The sequence below is a fragment of the Hevea brasiliensis genome, chromosome 7 (genome assembly GCF_030052815.1).
Source record: "Hevea brasiliensis isolate MT/VB/25A 57/8 chromosome 7, ASM3005281v1, whole genome shotgun sequence".
In the NCBI taxonomy this organism is placed as follows: Eukaryota; Viridiplantae; Streptophyta; class Magnoliopsida; order Malpighiales; family Euphorbiaceae; genus Hevea; species Hevea brasiliensis.
In genome coordinates, this window is record NC_079499.1 from 7,922,224 (window position 1) to 7,945,536 (window position 23,313).

The 23,313-nt window shown below is 37.1% G+C and overlaps 1 non-coding gene and 1 pseudogene across 1 annotated transcript; one reads left to right on the forward strand and one right to left on the reverse strand.

Moving 5' to 3' along the window:
* LOC131181314 (uncharacterized) overlaps window positions 1-23,313 on the reverse strand; it is a 171,029-nt pseudogene that overhangs the window by 13,643 nt on the left and 134,073 nt on the right.
* On the forward strand, window positions 20,161-20,267 carry LOC131181774 (small nucleolar RNA R71). Its single transcript, XR_009150252.1, has one exon. It is a non-coding gene; the product is annotated as a small nucleolar RNA R71 (small nucleolar RNA).

The window sequence follows — 23,313 nt, forward strand, 5'->3', positions numbered from 1 at the left end:
TTGGAGGTAATCCTGGCAACTCGTCAGGAAACACGTCCTGAAAGTCACATACTGTAGGAATGTCCTTCAATGCTGGACTCCCTACTTGGGTGTTTATTACATGGGCCAAGTAAGCTTCACACCCTTTTCAGATCATTTTTCTGGCTAGTGCAGCTGAAATGAGATTTGATGGCAAGAGTTGCCTCTCCCCATGTATTACCACATCACCGTACTGAGGGAGACCAAAAGTGACTGTCTTCAATCTACAGTCAATCATGGCGTGATGCCTGGCTAACCAATCCATGCCCAAGATAATATCATAATCTTTTAAGGGCATTTCTATCAAATCGGACAGAAAAGTATGTCCTTGGATTACCAAAGGACAGTCTTTATACACCCTATTTACCCTGACCTCCTAGCCTAATGGACTAGTCACTAGCAGATCAAAGTCCATTTTTACACACATGATAGCAGTAGAACAGATAACACTAGCACTGGCATATGAATGTGTGAAGCTAGGATCAAATAATACATATGCATCTTGGTCAAGGATAGAAAAAGTACCAGCTACAACATCTGATGCCTCAGTCTCCTCTCTCTGACTCATCATGTACACCTGGCTGGTGCGCCACTCGGTTTAGGCTGATTAACTGTAGTCTGACTGCCAGAGGAACTACCCCTGCCTCTGCCTCTGCCTTTGCTAACTGCTGGAAAACCCATCGGGGTAGAAGCTTGGGCTGATCCCTCGGATGTAGCAGATGGTCCAGAACGGCGTGCACTTATACAGTCCTTAGCGAAGTGACCGGTCCCTCCACAGTTAAAACATGCCCCTGTGGCTCTATAGCATACTCCATCGTGTGTTCTGCCACATGTCTCACATACACGGACTGATAGTGCCCCTCTGGGTGTCTGTTGGGTCTGCTAACCAGATCGGGGAGGTCTCTATCTAGAAAATCTACCTCTGCCGGACCTATGTCAACTGGATCCCCCAAAATTTTTCCTTTTCTCGAAACCACTATCAGGGGCTTAACTAGTAGCCTTCCTAGTTTTCTCTTTCTCTTCAGTACCCTTTTTAACTATTCCTTCATTTTCAATCCTTTTCAGTTCCAGGGCCCATGAGATCAACTCTAAAAATTTTTGATGTCGGAACCCCACAACTTGCATTCTCAAATTAGGCCTTAAACCAGACTCAAACCATTTACATCGATATCTGGGAGTGACAATCAGGCTTCCAGCATAATGACTCAACCTGGAGAAGTTTCTCTCATACTCTGCTACTGATTTGTCCCCTTATTTCAAACTCAAAAACTCTTGTAATTTCATGTCCACATATGTATCAGGGACCCATTTTTGTTGGAACTCCCTCAGAAAGTCCGACCATGTAAGAATTGGAGGCTCTATGTAACACCCTCCCGGTAACAACTCCGTACATCTACTGTTCCGGTGACCGGTGTCTGTCCGGACAGCTAGAACGTCCGGAAAAATATTTAAACTAAAGTGAAGAACCAAAATCAACTCAAATATTAATAAGAAAAATTTAGTAAAAATTTTAGAAATAAAATACAACCAAGTTAAACGAGCCGGTGCCCTAGCGAGGGGTAACCCAGAGGGAAGTTGCGGTTCTCGCAACGAGGAGCCCTAGACCTGAGGGAAAAATTATAAAATAATTTTTGGGACTCCAGAGAAGGGTTACTGAGGTTCCCATGGCATTAGAATGCCAAGAAAATACCTAGAAAAATTTTTCAATCGGTACAGACAATTTTGACCCGTTAAGCCAAACGGAGGGCATTTTGGTCATTTTGCCTTCAGAGGTGATTTTTGGCCGACTTGTCCAGTTGAGTAAATAATTAATATGACATAAAATATGAATAAACATTACTAAAAATTGAATTGAAATCAAGTAGAAAAGAAAAGAAAAGAAAAATGAAGAAAATGGGACTTTTGACATCACATGATGTCATTAAACTTTCTCTCCACCAATGACAATCAAGCAATTTCATTAAAAAGGGAAAATGAGGCAAAATTGAAACAAAAATTCTGTTCTTCTTCCTTCATCAAACGGCAGCCTCTCTCGCCCTCTCTCAACCTCCATTAAACCTCACTTCTCAAGCTTGATTTCTACTTTGTTTCACCACAAAACCCTAACCTCTCTTCATTAAAATTTTACCCCACACCTTAAACAAGCTTTTGGCAGCCAAGAAGAGGAAAGAAAGTGAAGTTTAGAGTTGGGAAAAATCTGCCCTATTCAAGGTTAGTGCATTAGATACTTAAAACTCTTTGTTTTCATGATTTGCAACTTGAATTGAGTAAGAATTGTAACTAAAATGAACAAGAATTATGTGTATACATACTATGAATTTTTGGCAGCCCTTGTGAAGGAATTATTTTGCTTGTTTTAATGAACTTAGAGTGGCTAGAAATGATGTTTAAGGTATGAATATGCATGGATGTTGAACTAGTATGCTAATTAAGGTTTATGAGTAATTTGAATTGGACATTAGGGTTTTGAGGAATGAAAAATTGACTTGGCTTAGGAAATTGTTAGAGAACATTTTAATGGTCAATTAGTGACCATTTTAGGTAAGTTGACCACAATTTGGACTGAAAAGTAGTATGGCAAAATGAAGGTGTAAGCTGCCCTAGGACAGCAGCAATGGACTGAAATTTCAGTCCAATTACACAGCCATAACTTTGGCTGTGTTAGTCCAATTGGTGTTTGGCCAATTGGACATGAAACTAGGCTTATAATGGCACATTTTTGCTGAAGAAACCATGCCCAAAAGACCAAAGCAAGAGGACCAAAACTTGGCCCCAATTCGGATACCCTGCAACTGATTCTGCAGAATGACCAAATGAATAGTAACTGTTCATTTGGCCATAACTCACTGTAGATTTGGTCAATTGACCTGAAATTTTTACAGCAACAAGTTAAGACATAGACAAACAACTTTCATGAAGGAACCTACCCCAAATTATGGCCAGAACCTAACCCAAATGGCAGTGGCAGTCACTGTTCATGTTACTGTAGATATGGTAATTTCTGCATAATGGTAATCCGGCCAGCTATGGTTTTTGGACCATATCTGGAGCTACAAAACTCCAAATGGAGTGATTCAAAAAAGGAAATTCAACTAGACAAAATAAGGAACAACTTTCATGTTTTCCATTTCTTCAAATTCCCACTGCAACAGGGCCCAATAGAACAGTAAAGTTGGGTCTCAAAAACTGAAATTTCTGCCCTCTTAGATTTAAGTTGAGAAATGGAAATGGCAATCAATTCCAACAAGTTTTGAATACAAAATGTGGTATGTTTGGGGTGTTAAAACCAATACACCTATTTTCTATCCAAAAGTCAACATTTTTGTTGACCAATGAGGTGAATAGTGACACCAAAACTTGAAATTCACAAATTGAAGAATTTAAAAGTTTCAAATGCCCTAGTATACCTAACAAGATTGATTTGGATAGTTTGGCATGCCAATAGGGTTCAGTTAGAAGTACTGCACATGGCAATATGCCATTATGTGATTTTATGGCTTTTAGCCATTCTGACCTTGTATTGAGATTTAGCCTTGTGCCTGATATATTTCTGACTTGTTAGCTGCTGCATTAATCGAGATGCATATGTGACCGATGGTGTGACGGCCCGAGGTACTAGATACCCAGTGCCAGTTTACCCGTTTATCCAGTCCAGTCGTTTAGTGTAGGTTACTTGGGCAACCAAATGAATGAAAATGGGCAAAGTAAAAGAAATAAATGAATGGATATACAAATACATGACAAACAAAACATGCACATGCAATACATAATTATTTTCTGTTAATTCTTGTTATTATATTATTGCACCACTAAGCATTATTGCTTAGCGCGTTGCTTTTGCCACGCGTAGGTACGGGAGATACAGATCGTGAGCCCAGTAGACCACAGACTGGGTGAGTCCATCCTGCAGCTCTGCACAGTGTCCGTGTCACCTCAACTTCTGCAGTGCATTGGTAGGACACTAGGTGTCATTTTGACATTTTGTAACTTAATTTTGATTTTCTCATATGTAATTAAACTTGTGTAATGTATATTGAGGTTTATGTAAATTATGAAAATTGTATTTGTGAATGGAAAAGTAAATGGTTATTTATGATTTATATGTGATCATCACATGTGATGGATGATTGAGAATTGAAATTGAAATGTTGAGATCTTGATATTGAGTTTTGTGATGATATTGGAGTTGAGAATGAATGAATTTGTTTATTGGAAGTGTTTTTCACAGGTTCCGAAGAACTGTTTTCTCTATTTTTAGCCAGACTCACTGGATTTTCTTTAAAATTTACGGAACCTCAAATAAATTATGATTTCAATAAATGACTTAAATGAGTTATATTTTACAAGTTATATTCAAAATTATGATGAAAATTAATTAGGGTATATTAGAGTGTGCCGGTACACCGTGTGGCATTACTTACTCGGGTATACTGTACACGGGTACGGGGTGTCACACTCTACTAAGCTGTGGGGGATGGTTTTCCACCATTCATAAACATCCCCTTACAGTAACGAGACGGAGTACTCAAATTTCAATTCTTCAGTGCAGTGTAGCTTCTTGAATACTCTATCCATCCTTTGAATCCACTGCTCTGCCTCTAGTGGATCCACCGTACCCTTGAATTCAGTAGCCCTAAATTTCATCAATTTATCATATTGTCTGGCTGGAGGTTGTGGTTGTGCCACTTTGGATTGAATTGGGGTTTGGGCAGGCATGTTTCTAGCCATTTGTTGAAACGGTGTAGCCATCTGCTGAGCAAATTGAGCAGGAAACTGCGACATTGGAGGAGCTGAAGTAGCTGACCCACTCACATTCTGGAGAGCTGGGGCTTCCCCCGATGCCTCAGCCTTAACAGGCTGTTCAACAGAATGATCTCCTTCTTCCATTCTGAATTCAATTAATTTATCTACTCCTTGATAACAAACACAAGAAGATTTATCTCCATTAGTTCACATTCATGATGTAAATATATCATATGTATCAATTAAGAACACTTGAGCAGTTATACTTATCAAAGGAAATATTCGAATGCATAGTCAAAACTCATTTCAAAATATGGCTCTGATACCACTAAAACATGTCACACTTTACCCCTCTGTAAGGCATAATATGATTCTGTAGTATACTCAATGAATCACCGAACTTCATCTACCGATAATTCATTAAATACACTACAAGGGATTTTAAACCATTTCAAGTCATTTTAATTGGTAAAATAATGTTAAAGTATTATTTAAAAGCCTTTAATTGGAGTTTAAATACTAATTAAGAAATTTGGTAAGTTTTGTTTTTCACAGATTTTATAAAAATTTTGGCAGAGTGTTGTCTATAATTGGGAAAAATTGTAACACCCTCCCTGTATCAACTCCGTACATTCTACTGTTCCGGTGACCGGTGTCGGTCCGGACAGCTAGAACGTCCGAAAAAATATTTAAACTAAAGTCAGGAACCATAATTAACTCAAATATTAATAAGAAAAATTTAGTAAAAATTTTAGAAATAAAATACAACTAAGTCAAATGAGCCGGTGCCCAAGCGATGGGTAACCCAGAGGGAAGTTGTGGTTCTCGCAACTAGGAGCCCTAAACCCGGGGAAAAATTCATAAAATAATTTTTGGGACTTCAGAGAAGGGTCATTGAGGTTCCTATGGCATTAGAATGCCAAGAAAATATTTAGAAAAATTTTTCAATCGGTACAGACAATTTTGACCCGTTAAGCCAAACGGAGGGCATTTTGGTCATTTCGCCTTCAGAGACGATTTTTGGCCTACTTGTCCAGTTAAGTAAATAATTATTATGACATAAAATATGAATTAATGTTGATGAAAAACTAATTTAAAGTTAGTAGAAAAGAAAAGAAAAGAAAAAAAAAATCAAAATAATGCAAATAATGACATCACATGATGTCATTTACTTACTCCCAACCAATCACCATTCAACAAGCTTTCTTAAATCACTTAAAAGAGTCAAAATAGACCAAAAAAATTCTGGTCTTCTTCTTCTCCTTCAGCCAGCCGAAACCCTTCTCCCCTCTCCCTCCATTGATTCTCAACCAAAGCTCCCTTTCTCTCTTTGTTTCACTACTAAACCCTAGACACCTTTCATTAAAACTTGTCCATACCTCTTGGGAAAGTGTTTGGCAGCCTAGAAAAGGAAAGAAAGAGAAGTTTAAGTTTGGAAAATTCTGCCCTACAAGAGGTTAGTGCTTATTTATGCATATATTTCTTTTATTCCATGTTAGGGACTTGAAATTAATATGAAATTGTGAATTAAATGGACTAAAACTCATGTGTATGTATACCATGGAATTCGGCTGCCTAGTGAGGGTTATGACTTTGATGGTTTAGATGGGCTTAGAGTGGATTAGAGAGGGTGTTTAAAGTGTATATATATATATATATATATATAAGGAATGAAAGTGTTAACTAAGGTGTGTGGTGTGAATCATAATGAGAATTAGGGTTTTGGGAGTGAAATTTGGACTTGGCTTATGAAATGATGAGTGAACATTTTAATGGTCAATTAGTGACCATTTGAGGTAAGTTGACCATAATTTGAAGTGCATTAGAGTGTTACACACTGATTTGGTAGGCTGCCTAGTGACAGCAGCAGGTGAGGCTGGGAGTCCAGCCTGTTTGGACTACCATATCTTTGGCTGTGTAGGTTCAATTGGTGTTTGGCCAATTGGACATGAAACTAGACATATAATGGCACAATTTTGCTGAAGAAACCATGCCCAAAAGACCAAAAACTGGCCCCAATACGGATACCCTGCAACCAGAATCTGCAGAATGACCAAATGAACAGTAATTGTTCATTTGGCCATAACTCATTGTAGAATGGGCCAATTGACCTGAAATTTTTACAGCAATAAGTTAAGACATAGACAAACAACTTTCATGAAGAAACCTACCCCAAATTATGGCCAGAACCTATCCAACAAGGCAGTGGTATTCACTGTTCACTGCACTGTAGATATGGTCAATTCTGCAGTTTTGCAATCCTGCCAGCTGTGGTTTTTGGACCATATCTGGAGCTACAAATGTAACAGCCCGATCCTTCTCCAGTTAGTATTGTTCGCTTTGGCCCATGGGCCTCACGGATTTGTCCCTTGGGAGGTTTCATTCCCAAAAGCGCGCTGACCAGGTGAGGAAGGCTCCCACATATATGGCCCAAATCTTTTCTTCCCATTTCCGATGTGGGACACGAAGCTCACTCCAATGCGTAGCTGGTTGAACAAGCACGTCCCAACCCCATCCCTGGGTCGTGACAAGCCCACCAGCTTCCGCCTGGTGCGTCCTCGCACCACACATCGTACTAGAGGGAGTCCAGCTCTGATACCAAATTGTAACAGCCCGATCCTTCTCCAGTTAGTATTGTCCGCTTTGGCCCATGGGCCTCACGGATTTGTCCCTTGGGAGGTTTCATTCCCAAAAGCGCGCTGACCAGGTGAGGAAGGCTCCCACATATATGGCCCAAATCTTTTCTTCCCATTTCCGATGTGGGACACGAAGCTCACTCCAATGCGTAGCTGGTTGAACAAGCACGTCCCAACCCCATCCCTGGGTCGTGACAACAAAACTCCAAATGGAGTGATTCAAAAAAAGAAATTCAACTAGACAAAATAAGGAACAACTTTCATGTTTACCATTTCCTCAAATTTCCAATCAGAATACTACTAATGGAACAGTAAAGTTGGGGTGCAAAAACTGAAAATTCTGCTCCCTTAGTGCTAAACTTAGAAATGGTATTGATGATTAATTCCAACAAGTTTTAAATGTAAAATGTGGTACATTGGGAGTGTTAAAACCAATGCACCTATTTTCTATCCAAAAGTCAACATTTTTGTTGACTAATGAAGTGAATAGTGACACCAAAACTTGAAATTCAAAAATTGAAGAATTCAAAAGTATCAAATGTCCTAGTATATCTAACAAGATTGGTTTGGATAGTTTGGCATGCCAATAGGGTTCAGTTAGCAGTACTGCACATGGCATTATGCCATTCTGTGATTTTATGGCTTTTAGCCATTTTGACATTGTGTTGAGACTTGGCCTCGTGCCTAATATTATTTACAGCTTGTTAGCTGTTCTGTTGCACACCGGGAGATACATATGTGACCGATGGTGTGACGGCCCGAGGTACTTGATACCCAGTGCCAGTTTACCCGGTTATCCAGTCCAGTCGTTCAGTATAGGTTACTTGGGCAACCAAAAGAATGAAAGTGGATAAAGTTAACGAAATAAATGATTATAATAAGTACAAAACCAGTAAAACATCAATACATTCAATACATATTTATTTTCTGCTATTTCCCTTTTATTTTATTATTGCACCACTAAGCATTATTGCTTAGCGCGTTGCTTTTGCCACGCGTAGGTTCTGGAGATACTGATCGAGAGCCCAGTAGACCGCAGACTGGGTGAGACCGTCCTGCAGCTCTGCATAGTGTCCGTGTCACCTCACCTTCTACAGTGCATTGGTAGGACACTAGGTTTCATTTTGGTATTTTTGTAATTAACTTTTATTTTCTCATATGTAATTAAACTTATGTAATGTATTTTGATTTTCATGTAAATAATGAAAATTATGTTTGTAAATGGAAAAGTGAATATCTATCTGTGATTTGTATATGATTATCTCATGAGATGAATGATTGAGAAATGAACTTGAAAAATATTAAGATTTTGATATTGGAGTTTGAGATGATTGAATATGATTATAGGAAGTGTTTTCACAGGTTCCGAAGAACTGTTTTCTCCATTTTTAGCCGGTACTCTGCCGGATTTTCTATAAAATTTTCGGAACCTCAAATAAATTATAATTTCGATAAATGACTTAAATAAATAATATTTCACAAGTTATATTCAAAACTATGATAAAAATTAATTAAGGTAAAATAGAGTGTGCCGGTACACCGTGTGTCATTGCTTACTCGGATATACTGTACACGGGTAAGGGGTGTCACAAAAATAGTTCTTCTAACACCTGTAAAAACACTCCCAATAAATTTATTTTTCAACCTCAAACTCCAATATAGTCTCAAATCAACACCAGTAAACACAATATCATTTCAAAATATGCAACTCAACTCAGTTTCATAAAATTCTTCATCATTGCATTTGATTTAATTTACATAAACAAGTCTTAATTTATAGAAAGAAAACCAAAAATAATATTATTACAGACTTTAATGTACAACTGCTCAATTAACTACATAGATACATATGAACAAAATAATATTTACATCAACTAATTTACAAGGGTATAAAGCAATACCCGTACAAAAATCCTCAATGTAGCTCCCCTGACAACTTAGCAGCTCACTCTGCTGCTTTATCATTTCCTTTATTTGCGACAGCAATTAAAAGCTATCGCTAAGTAATGATTACTCAGTGGTGCATAATAAAAATTTAAATATTTTGAATATCAAAACATACATCCATAAACACAAATTTAAACCATTGCACAATATAATTCATAAAGTTAGAGTCACTTTTGTAATACCATTTTGTCAAAATAATTTATAAATCAAAGTATTGCCAATCCATACACAACTTAGGTCATGACACAAAATTTCTGATCAATGCCGTGTTGTACACCACGACAAAGCAATCTCAACCCCACTAATTGAAATCAATGAGGGAGGTGGCTAGCTAGCTATATGAGTGCTCATTCGATCTCAACCTCAACTGGCAAGCCAGAGAGGGAGGAATATAGTCAATCTCAACCCCATAAACGGAGGAGGAACACAGTGATACTGTCATGCTAAGTGTGAATCCAAAACCAATTTAAAATCAAGTTATTCAAACATTTCATTCAAATATTAAGTAAATTCCCATTTCAAATTTCAATTCACAAAGTGGGCAACACAGCATTTCTCAAGTCATTATTCAGCATAAATTATGATAAAATATATTTAAATAAATTTTCTCATAGCAAATCAAAATTGAAATGGTTTTGTGCATAAACCTTGTATGAGTCGCCTCTAGGCCTTGACTCACTTTTCCTTATCTTTCTTCCCAGTCTCTTTTTCAATTGTTGAGCAGAATTTTATCTCCAATTTTCCTCAATTTTCTTCAATTCTTCTCCTTTTAATCTTCCTCTTGAGGTTCAATTTGAAGTTTATGCTATTTTTCCCAAAAGATTTATGGTGAAATTTGAGGTTTAAAAAGCTTAAATATAAGCTTTAATGGTGGAAACTATAAGAGAGGGAGAGGTGAGTGAAGGCTCACGGCAATAGGAGGAAGAAGAGTAAATTTTTCTTTCTTTTAATTTCAATTCTTGGCTTTTTATGCTTTAATTATCCCCTCAATTAATTAATGAGAAATTAAAATTATTTATGGAGTCATGCTTAGATCACTCAATGATGTCATAAAGTTTTATCTTTAATTTCTTTTCTTTTTCTTTTCATTTCTTTTTCCATAACTTCTTCAATTTATATCAAATTTTCATAAATTTAATTTCCAACATATTAATGGACACTTAGGCTAACAGTCACCTTTAAGGGTGAATTGACCATTTTGCCCATTGTCGGTCTGATCCGATTTTTCAAAAATTCTGTATTTCTTCCGGAACCCTGATCTAATTATTTGACCTAATTCTCAACTCTTTTCTGTAGTTTTCTCATTTCCATTAACTTCATAGTAATTCCTAGGACTGCGGTGTCACAATGTCCCGTACTAAATTAGGGTTGTAACAGACCTCGCAATTACTTCCCGGTACGGTCACCCATCATTGTGACCCTTGACTCATTTAACCTTTTATGCTTTGTTTTCTAAGTTTTCATTTCATCATCATATAGTGGCTATTTATTTTCATTTAGGGCTTTTCTATATGACTTAAACATGGTCCTAATCCTCTTAATTTTTCGGACGGACACTAGTCACCGGAACAGTGATTTGCACAGGACTATGCATGCAGGGGTGTTACATTTATGTCCTCGTACCTTACACTAATAAGAGCGCAACTTAAACCCATACTGATAGAAACATAGCATTTCTTGGAGTACGTATCGTCATGGCAGACCTCAACATTTTTGCTAACTCTATTTCACATCTCTATGTATTCCACGAAAATCAAGACACTAACTCAAGCGCTCTTATATTACCTGAGGTATAACGCAAAAGCTAAAAACATGGAGTTACAAAAGAAGATGAAATAAGATCCTATACTCTGCATGTGAACCCCTAACCAGACTCTTCTTAAGCCTTAGACATGTACTACCCATGAATCTAGAGCCTAAGCTCTGACACCAATATTGTCACAACCCGATCTCATAAGCCGGATCGATACTAGGACTTGGGTCAGCATAAGGCCCTCGATGCCCGTAGTAAGCCTAACTAAACTCTAGCCCATCATTAAGCCCATATCAAGCCTAATTTCAAGTGACCAATGATGCGTCCCAACCGCAAGTGCACGGGTCGTACAAGTAGTATAGAAAAATATCGATCCCACGAGGAGTTGTGTTAATGATTGAATTTTCGATATAAAAGTTGACTAAATTGAAGTATTTATGAGATTAAAATGATGAATTAATGGGTAATGGAATGTGAAATCTAATTGTGCAAAATTAATATTCTATTCAACAATGTATTAATTAAACTAAAATTGCATCAAATAGAAATAAGCAAGTTCAAATATGGCAATATTTAAATTGGCAAATGATTAAATTCGATTAGAAATTAACAATGGTAAAAAGGCGATTCCGGAGTTCGGGATTTCATATTCGAGCTATTTTGAGATTTTAAATTGGTTATCCAATCTTGTGAAACTAATGGGTTTTAAGGAGATTAATTCTTAAATCCTTTGAATTCCCTTTCGAGTGAGACAAAGAGTGCCTTAATCAAACTAATCCTACTTTCGTGGAGTTAGAATTAATTAAGACCCATTAAGTTCCTTAATTAATCTGTGAATCCTCTTAATCCTTAGCCTATTTCTAGGTCTAAGTTAATTAAGTCCAATTTCCTGATTATCTATCACAAGGCCTTCTCCTTTCGGTGCTTCAACCATGGATTAAGAACATTACTCAATGGGATCCTACATTAAGCATGTCATTAAGCTTACAAGAAATGAATAAAACTCATTAAGACCACAAAATATGGATTACCCAATCAAAATCCACAAATATCTCAAATATTACAACCCTTACTCCAGAATCAAAAGTAAACTACTCACTATCCATAATGCTTACAAGATATGATGAGTTTAAATGGAAATAAAGCTTTAATCTAAGCTAAGAAGTAAGTAATTAAACACTAGAAATGTAGAAAAGTGTAAAGAAAGAAAGAAATCTGCAAATCTTAGTTGAAAATGGTGTGGAAGGTGAAATGACTCCTCAAATTCTGCTTAGCCTCCTCCTTTTTTTCCTTTGCTCCTTGCCTCCCCTCTAAAATGAGAAAATGGGACTATTTATATCATTTTTCTGACATGGAGCCCTAAAATAGTATGTTCTAGGAGGAATACATTAAGGGAATCTTACGACTCATTAATGAACTCTTTATGGGATCAGATAAGTGGATCGCATAAGTTATGCAGTCCCTTATGCGGTTTTCGGCTGGTTCTGGGTCACTTATGCGAAGCTGCATGACTTGGTGCATAGGTTATGCACAATTTCGTGAATCTGCATAAGGGAGGTGAGAGTGTGCATAAGCTGTGCAGTCTCCTTATGCACATTTCGGCTGGTTCGGGAACAGTGTTCTTCCTCCTTATGCGTAATCGCATAGCTTATGCGCAAGTTATGCACAGTTTGGTCAATGCATATTTCAGCTTGAAAACTTGTTTTTGGCATCTTTTTGCTGTAGAAGACACTCCTCAATGGCAAAATTCTCTTTAGTCCTTCAAAAACACCATTTTTCCTACTAAACAAAGTAAAAATTACAAATTAGTGCAAAATTGACAACTATGAAAAACTAACTAATTAACTAATGAAATTAGCTAAAAATGACTAATAATCAAATAAAATGATTGTGAAATTAGACCTAAATGATTATGCAAAATGTATGCATCAAATACCCACAAACTCAAGCTTTTGCTTGTCCTCAAGCAAACTTTAAAATGTGGTGCAAAGTTTTTAAGGGTGCCTTATCCAAAGAGTTATGAAAATCACTCATTAAGGTAACTTAACACACCTTTAGCCATACCAACAATCCATATACCCATCCTTCAAAATGCAAAGAATTTAATGCTTATCCAAGCTTTCACCGCTTAGCCATCAAGTCAATTATCATTCAAATCCCCAAACCAACTAATCAAAAGAGAGAGTCATGCTCAAAAGGAATTCTAGGACAATTGATAACCAAAGTATCTCAACATGGAATGATAGAATTGAATGAATAGATGAATAGTTTTCCAATCCCATAGGCAAATTCCCTACTCCTATCTCCACTAATGTAGCAAGTACTATCAAGAGATCAAAGGTCTTTTTAGGGATGTAATGAGGCCATGGGGTTTAAAATGAGGCTAAGAAGAAAGATGGGTAAAAAGTATTCAAAGCATGAGAATATTTTCAATTTTTGAAACATAAGGTACACTTTATTATATATTTTTTTCTTTTTCTCTTTTTTATATGGGAGAGAAGAATACACAATGAGGATTGTCAAGTGCTAGCATAGTTTACAAAACACATAAAAATGGAGGGACATTTTGATACTTTAACTTGTATTTTGTATTTTCTTTTGATGATTGTCCCTAAAATTGCCACCCCCAAACTCATTTCTTTTGATACTTTGGGTGGATTTCTTTCATTTTGAATGGCAATAGTGAAAAGCACATATACTAGCACTTTTACAAGGTGACAAGCATTTCTTCTCCCTTTTATTGTATTTTTCTTTTCTTTTTCTCTTTTTTTTTTTCATTTTTTTATGTACCTAATATTGTAAATAATTATTCTCATGAAAAGGGTTGGAGTGTTTGGTTCATTAGCTAGGTAACAATAAGGATTTCAAGAAAAATTAGAGGTAAAAAGGCTCAAAGGGGTTTGCAAGGGTCAATTTTAATTAGGAAAAGGGCCAAAGGTTTAAAATGAGAAAGTTTAAATCAAAGAATGCCTAATCATCTCTCTTTTCAAGTATAAGCTGATATTTCACTTGAAAGGTTTAGAAAATTTGTTCTAGGATTGGTGAGACATCATTTGACTACCTTATATCCAACAATTCCCTCTAAACACTTCCACCTCCAAATGACTAATTGGGTGGCTTTTTGGCTAAGAAGATATAGGCAAGAGATAGACACTTCAAAACCTTGCACCTTTTAGGAAACTTTCAATCCACAAACCCAACTAAAAGGTGAGTCAAATCACTTTCATAGGCACATTTTCAATACTCAAGGGATTTGGCAAAAGATTTTAATGCATGGTGTATGATTCCTAAAATGAGTAATGCATGAACTAAATGGAGGAAGTCTATTTGTATGCAATTTGTACAATTTCTAAGTGATGTATAATGTGTGTGTAAATGTGTAATGAATATGTATGGATGGATGTATATGTAAAATATTTACAATATATGTAAATGAAATGGGATGAGATGCTCTTATACTCAAAATGTGAAAAATAAAGCTAAAAATCAAAATGTGCACCCCCAAACTCAAAATTGGACATTGTCCTCAATGTCTCAAACAGTAGATATCCAAAACTCAAAGCAAATAATATTGTAAAAATAAGAACAAAAAGAAAGAGTTACCAGTATGAGAATTCAATTCTGGTATGCATAAGAAGTCGCACGTGTTATGCAGAGTTAAGTCTCAGTCGAACATGTGCATAGGTAAGGTGCATAAGCCATGCGATCTTGCATAAGAGGCAATAGATGTTGCATAGGCTATGCAGATGCTTGCATAAGGGAAATACAACTGTGCGATTCTGTATAGCAGAAAGGGTTGCACCGGCTATGCAAAGGTTCTGCATGAGGAAATTCATAGTCATGCAGTATACAAAACCGCTGCATGGGAATTGGCAAGGGGAAATGTACAACCAGCAGTAAAAGTATGGAAATATAGACAGAGTATGGGCAAATATGTACAAAAAGGCAATAAGTGCAATAAAAATCAAAGAAGACGAATGTAATAGCTATTCAATAAAACTTCAAAGGAAACAGAATTTAAAAGAAACTAATTCAGAGCAAATCAACAAAATCCAAAACAAAGTATAAATGTTTGAACATATTTACAAAGAAAAGGTCCTACAAGATTGAACAAAAGTAAACTAAACACTAATCTATGTCTATTGTTTTTCCTTTGTCCAAGGATGTTGCTAAGTGGCTGTTTTCTACTCACGGCTGTCGAAATGATGGTGCAGGAGGAGGTGATGGAGGTGGGGGTGGCATGCCCAGGAAGATCATGAGTTGCTTCACCATTTCCTTCAGTTCTTTCTGTTTGTCCCTGGTTTCCATGACAAGGTCAAATAGTTGCTCATGACGATCCTTTAGTGTATCAAGACCACTGTCAAGCTTCCTATCCACAAAGTAGATATCATCACTAAGCCTGTCGAGGTAGGTGAATAAGGCTTTAGTGTTGAATGGAGGAGGTGCTGTGGATGAGGTAGGTTCAGCTGTAGGAGGAATGGGCTGAGCAGAGGTAGCTGGAGTGTCCTGAGTAGGCTGAGGGGGTGGGGTAGGGGTAGTAGGGTGCTGTGGGACTGGTGTGAAAGGTTGGGTTTCTGGTTGTGCAATAGGCTCAGTTTCTGCTGCAGGGTGGCCAGTATCATCAAAATATGATAAATGGAACCCTGTTTTGGTTAAGTGTGCAGTATCAAAATAGGAAGTGTCCTCAAGTGCTGGGATTGAGTGCTCTGCAGGATTAAAGCCAAAATGTTTGGCTATGACAGTGATGAGTCCACCCAAAACAATATCACCAATGGATTTGGTGGCAATATGCAGCACATGTTCGCAAAAGAAGTAACCTGGAGACACCTTAACTTTGTGAAATGCACACCATAACATAAAAAGTTCAGATTTGCCCACAGCACCAGAACTAGTCCCTCTGCCCAATATGGTGCTAGCCATCAACCTATGAATAAACCTAAGTGCAGGGTCAAGGATTTGGGATGTTTTGGACCTACCAGCAGAGAAGGTTTGGGGTTGGTTTGTTATGATTCTCCAAAATTGGGCAGGATTCCAGATGCCTTTATTGGCTACCTCTACTCCAGTATGTGGTACTCTAAAGAACCCATCAATTGCAAAACCAAAAATGCTATGAAATTGATCCAATGACAGCTCTCTATTTTGCCCCAAGCATCTAAATGTCATAATTGGCTTATGGTCTACATCATGCAAGTTGAGGGTAGCAGAGAATGAATAAATAAACTCCAAAACTAGAATTGGATAAACTACCTCTTGCTTATGTACAAATTCTCCAACCCATACCCAAGAAATGCAACTACATTATCAAATAAACCCGGAGATTGTAGAGCATCACAGATATATACCTAGTAGGTTGTACCCTTCTATCTTTGAGTCTTTTGAAAGCACTTTTGAATTGTATCGGGAGAGGCCAGGTAGCTTTGATACAAATGGGGTTCTTGAACCGTCCTTTTCTTTGGAAGAAGGTGTAGAGGCTGGAGCTTTTGGCTTTTTAGGAGGTGGTTCCGAAAATGGGGTGGGTGGGTCTTTGCGTTTGGACAGAGGAGGAGCAGAGGGCATGGGTCGCACGGATTTGGATCGGATTTTGCGTTTGTATGTGGTTGATGGAGGTGGTGGTGGTGTCGTTTGTGGTGGAGGATTGGAAGGGGGATGTATCGAAGACAATGGAGAGACTTCAAGAGGAGAGGCGGGGCGGGAATGTGGAGGGGAATCCATGGTCGATTGGAGAAGAGATGGAAATGTAGGGGGATTTAGGGTTTCGTGATGAGAGCGCTGATGGAGAAGATGGGAGAGAGATGGCGAGAATGCCGGAAAGAAATGGAGGATGAAGGGCGGTCGTGGGGTTCAAGAGTCGGGAAGTGGAGGTGGTGGGAATGGCCTTTGCTGAAAATGAATTTGAATCGGGTTGTAGGAGACTGCATAAGGAGAAAATGATTTATGCATAACCTGTGCGTGTTTCAAAAAGATTTATATTTCAGAAAAGTGCTTATGCATAAGTGCATAGGTTATGCACTGTCCTTATGCATGTTTCGGTGACCCTGAAATGGTGAGGAGCGAAGTCATGCGGGAGTGCATAAGTTATGCACTCCCCTTATGCATCTCTCGGCAAGAATTGTTTTTCAGAAACTTGGGTCATGCAGATGTGCATAGGCTATGCACTCTGCTTATGCACTCTGCGGCAATTTTTGGGATTCAGAAATTTTGGTTATGCAGAAGTGCATAGGCTATGCACATTCCTTATGCAGGTCTCGGCAACTTTTGGGATTTTCTGTTTTCTGGTTCTGCAGGAGTGCATAGGCTATGCACTCTGCTTATGCACTCTTCGGCTGAATTGATTTTTTGGAGATCTTGGTTATGCAGAGGTGAAAAATCTGGACAAGTAAAAAGGTTAGCCAAGCATATATCAAATGACGATCCATAAACAGAAAAATCGTCCATAAAAACCTCCATTATGTCTTCAATGAAATCTGAGAAGATTGCCATCATGCACCTCTGAAAAGTGGCTGGTGCATTACACAACCCAAATGGCATCCTCCTATAGGCAAAGGTTCCATATGGACAAGTAAAAGTGGTTTTCTCTTGATCATTTGGATGGATAGGGATTTGAAAAAAACCTGAATATCCATCTAAATAGCAAAAGTAAGAATGCCTAGCTAGTCTTTCCAACATTTGATCAATGAAGAGAAGTGGAAAATGATCTTTTCTAGTGGCAACATTTAATTTTCTGTAATCTATGCACATTCGCCAACTAGTCACTGTTCTGGTGGGAATTAATTCATTGTTTTCATTTTTGACAACTGTCATTCCACCCTTTTTTGGGACAACATGTACTGGGCTCACCCAAGTGCATCTGCGAGATGGGATATATGATCCCTGCATCAAGCAACTTCAAAATTTCCTTTTTAACAACTTCTTTCATATTTGGGTTCAACCTCCTTTGATGTTCAATAGATGGTTTACAATTTTCTTCCAAACTGATTCTATGCATGCAAAAATGTGGGCTTATTCCCTTAATGTCTTCTATGGTGTATCCTAAGACTTTCCTAAATTGTCTCAACACTCTTAACAACTTATCAGCCTCTAAAGTACTCAAATTTGCATTTACAATTACTGGATAAGTGTTATTAGTGCCAAGAAATTCATACCTGAGCTGAGAAGGAAGTTGCTTAAGTTCTACCTTAGGTGCATCTTCTTCCTTGAATGATGATTGCTTAAATTCAGCTTTTTCCTTTTGTGTGAGTTGAAATACTGGAGCAGAAATGAATGGTGGACTTCCCTCTAAGTGTTGAGTATATGCAGCTACATGAGGGTTGTCATAGTCTATGCCTCCTCCATGAACCAAACAATTTTCAAGTGGATCTTCTGGATATTTTTTTCTGAAGTGTTCTTCAACCAGCTCATCAATAATATCAACTCTCAAGCAAGTATCAGCTTCAGAATGATGCTTTTTCATAGTGTTATTGATATTGAAAATTAACTGCTCTTCACCAACTCTAAGAGTAAGCTTTTCTCCTTTCACATCAATCAATGCTCCTGCTGTAGCTAGAAAGGGTCTCCCCAATATAATTGGAATATTAGAATCTTCTTCCATGTCCAAAATGACAAAGTCAACAGGTATATAGAACTTTCCAACCTTCAGGGGCACATTCTCCAAAATCCCTTCAGGATACTTGATTGTTCTCACTAATCAAGAGAAATGTGGGTTGGCTTTAGATCTCCCATGTTGAGCTTTTCATAGATAGAAAGGGGCATAAGGCTAACGCTGGCCCCTAAATCACATAGAGCTTTTGTAGAACAAGACTCTCCAATGTGGCATGGAATTGAAAAACTCCCTGGATCCTTAAGCTTTGGAGGAAGTTTCCTCTGGAGGATAGCACTACATTCTTCTGTCAAAGCTACAGTTTCATCATCTTCAAGTTTTCTCTTATTTGAGAGAATTTCTTTCAAGAATTTTGCATAAGAGGGCATTTGTGAAAGAGCATCAACAAAAGGCACATTTATGTAAAGTTTCTTCAAAACCTCTAAGAACTTCCCAAATTGCCTATCAAGCTTGGCTTTGTGAAATCTTTGTGGAAAGGGAAGTTGTGGCTTGTAGGGCCTGGAGGTATATACTTCTCTTCTTTTCTTCAAATTTCTCCTTACTCTCTTGTTTTTCACTCTCATCGGTTCCTTTTTCATTTTCTCTCTTCTCACTGCTTTCACTCTTCTCATCATTTATAACTTTACCACTTCTTAAAGTAATAGCTTGACAATGCTCTCTTGGATTTTCTGGTTGACTTGGAAGCTTTCCAAAAGATTTGGCACTTGAGGAAGATGCTTGTTGTGCAATCTGGTTTTCCAGCATTCAGTTGTGTGTTAGCATTTGATCCAGCCTTGCTTTCACATCTCTCATCTCCTCATAATGATTATTTTGGTTGGCAAGAATCTTTTGCAATAAAGCTTCAGTGGAGGAATTTCGTTCTTTCTGTTTTGGTGGAGGGTTCATATTTTTCTCTGAAAATTAGGCAATGGTTGCCTATTTTCTGATATGGAACTTGACTTTCTTTGTTGTGGTTGAAAATTCGATTTTGAACTTGACCTTGCTGATTGCCCAATGAAAAGTATGGATGATTCCTCCAATTTGGATTGTAAGTTTGAGAATAAGGATTCTCCAATTGCATGTTTCCAAAATAACCAAAATATGCTTCTTGTTCTCCATAATCTACTCCACGGTGGTAGTTTCCTCTGGATAAGCCACTTGTTGTGAAATTACATCTGATGATTTTGAACTAAACAACATTCTCAAATCTTACATCTTCTTAGCAAGGACATTTTTAAGTGCATCAAACTTTTCATTAATCATGTTGAATGGATCAAGATCATACATTCCAAATTGCCTTTATCTGAGTTGGAGCTGGTCCTCTTGGACTACTCCAAAGATGAGTATTCTTTGCAATTTTCTCTAATAACTCATAAGCTTCATCTTCATGCTTTATAATAAATTCTCCTCCTGTTTGAGCATCAATAATTCCTCTGATTGCAGGAGTGACATTTGTGTAGAAATTCTGATTTATCATCCATTTTGGAATGGCATGATGTGGGCATAATCTTTCCAATTCCTTCCATCTCATCCATGATTCATAGAGAGTTTCATCTTCTCTTGGTCTGAAAGATGTCATTTGATTCCTCAGCTCTTGAGTTTTTCCAGGTGGAAAATATTGTGCAAGAAATGCATCAGTTAGTTGCTCCCAATTTGTAATGGAGTTGTGAGGTAAAGAATCAAGCCAATCCAATGCTCTATCTTTCAAAGAGAATGGAAATAGCTTCAATCTTGCTGCATCATCAGACACTCCAGGTTGTTTTTGCATGTCGCAAATCATAGCAAATTTCTTCAAGTGTGTGTGTGGATTTTCAGAAGGATGTCCTCCAAATTGAGAGTTTTGGATCATTTGAAGAACTCCAAAATCCATCTTGTAGCTGTTTGCATCAATCCTTGGTCTTGCTATGCTCTCTCTCAAGTCATCAAAACGAGGAAAAGCATGATCCATCATACTTCCCCTAGGCACGTTTGCATTAACAACTTCTTCCCCTTGGGCTTCATTTTCATTGTTTTGACCATTTCCAGCATTACCAACACCAATTCTAATTCTTTCATCAGCCATATCTGCTTCTAATTCAGTTTCTCTCGAAGCTTCCTTCCTTCTTCTGGTTTCTTTCTTGTTGGCCTTACAAAATTTCTCAATTTCAGGATTGAAAAGTAAGGTTGTGTCACTTGAGCTTCTAGCTCTTCTCATAAAAGATTAAAGTACCTGAAAAAGAACAAACAAACACAAAAATGAAAAGATAACAAAGATAAAACTAAAAACAACTAAAATAATCAAGAATTCAATCTTAAACAAACAACTCCCCGGCAACGGCGCCAAAAACTTGATGCGTCCCAACCGCAAGTGCACGGGTCGTACAAGTAGTATAGAAAAATATCGATCCCACGAGGAGTTGTGTTAATGATTGAATTTTCGATATAAAAGTTGACTAAATTGAAGTATTTATGAGATTAAAATGATGAATTAATGGGTAATGGAATGTGAAATCTAATTGTGCAAAATTAATATTCTATTCAACAATGTATTAATTAAACTAAAATTGCATCAAATAGAAATAAGCAAGTTCAAATATGGCAATATTTAAATTGGCAAATGATTAAATTCGATTAGAAATTAACAATGGTAAAAAGGTGATTCCGGAGTTCGGGATTTCATATTCGAGCTATTTTGAGATTTTAAATTGGTTATCCAATCTTGTGAAACTAATGGGTTTTAAGGAGATTAATTCTTAAATCCTTTGAATTCCCTTTCGAGTGAGACAAAGAGTGCCTTAATCAAACTAATCCTACTTTCGTGGAGTTAGAATTAATTAAGACCCATTAAGTTCCTTAATTAATCTGTGAATCCTCTTAATCCTTAGCCTATTTCTAGGTCTAAGTTAATTAAGTCCAATTTCCTGATTATCTATCACAAGGCCTTCTCCTTTCGGTGCTTCAACCATGGATTAAGAACATTACTCAATGGGATCCTACATTAAGCATGTCATTAAGCTTACAAGAAATGAATAAAACTCATTAAGACCACAAAATATGGATTACCCAATCAAAATCCACAAATATCTCAAATATTACAACCCTTACTCCAGAATCAAAAGTAAACTACTCACTATCCATAATGCTTACAAGATATGATGAGTTTAAATGGAAATAAAGCTTTAATCTAAGCTAAGAAGTAAGTAATTAAACACTAGAAATGTAGAAAAGTGTAAAGAAAGAAAGAAATCTGCAAATCTTAGTTGAAAATGGTGTGGAAGGTGAAATGACTCCTCAAATTCTGCTTAGCCTCCTCCTTTTTTTCCTTTGCTCCTTGCCTCCCCTCTAAAATGAGAAAATGGGACTATTTATATCATTTTTCTGACATGGAGCCCTAAAATAGTATGTTCTAGGAGGAATACATTAAGGGAATCTTCTGCCAGCTCATTAATGAACTCTTTATGGGACTGCATAAGTGGACTGCATAAGTTATGCAGTCCCTTATGCAGTTTTCGGCTGGTTCTGGGTCACTTATGCGAAGCTGCATGACTTGGTGCATAGGTTATGCACAATTTCGTGAATCTGCATAAGGGAGGTGAGAATGTGCATAAGCTGTGCAGTCTCCTTATGCAGAACTGCATAGCTTATGCGGCAAGTTATGCACAGTTTGGTCAATGCATATTTCAGCTTGAAAACTTGTTTTTGGCATCTTTTTGCTGTAGAAGACACTCCTCAATGGCAAAATTCTCTTTAGTCCTTCAAAAACACCATTTTTCCTACAAAACAAAGTAAAAATTACAAATTAGTGCAAAATTGACAATTATGAAAAACTAACTAATTAACTAATAAAATTAGCTAAAAATGGTTAATAATCAAATAAAAATGGTTATAAAATTAGACCTAAATGACTATGCAAAATGTATGCATCAAATACCCCCAAACTCAAGCTTTTGCTTGTCCTCAAGCAAACTTTAAAATGTGGTGCAAAGTTTTTAAGGGTGCCTTATCCAAAGAGTTATGAAAATCACTCATTAAGGTAACTTAACACACCTTTAGCCATACCAACAATCCATATACCCATCCTTCAAAATGCAAAGAATTTAATGCTTATCCAAGCTTTCACCGCTTAGCCATCAAGTCAATTATCATTCAAATCCCCAAACCAACTAATCAAAAGAGAGAGTCATGCTCAAAAGGAATTCTAGGACAATTGATAACCAAAGTATCTCAACATGGAATGATAGAATTGAATGAATAGATGAATAGTTTTCCAATCCCATAGGCAAATTCCCTACTCCTATCTCCACTAATGTAGCAAGTACTATCAAGAGATCAAAGGTCTTTTTAGGGATGTAATGAGGCCATGGGGTTTAAAATGAGGCTAAGAAGAAAGATGGGTAAAAAGTATTCAAAGCATGAGAATATTTTCAATTTTTGAAACATAAGGTACACTTTATTATATATTTTTTTCTTTTTCTCTTTTTTTTATATGGGAGAGAAGAATACACAATGAGGATTGTCAAGTGCTAGCATAGTTTACAAAACACATAAAAATGGAGGGACATTTTGATACTTTAACTTGTATTTTGTATTTTCTTTTGATGATTGTCCCTAAAATTGCCACCCCCAAACTCATTTCTTTTGATACTTTGGGTGGATTTCTT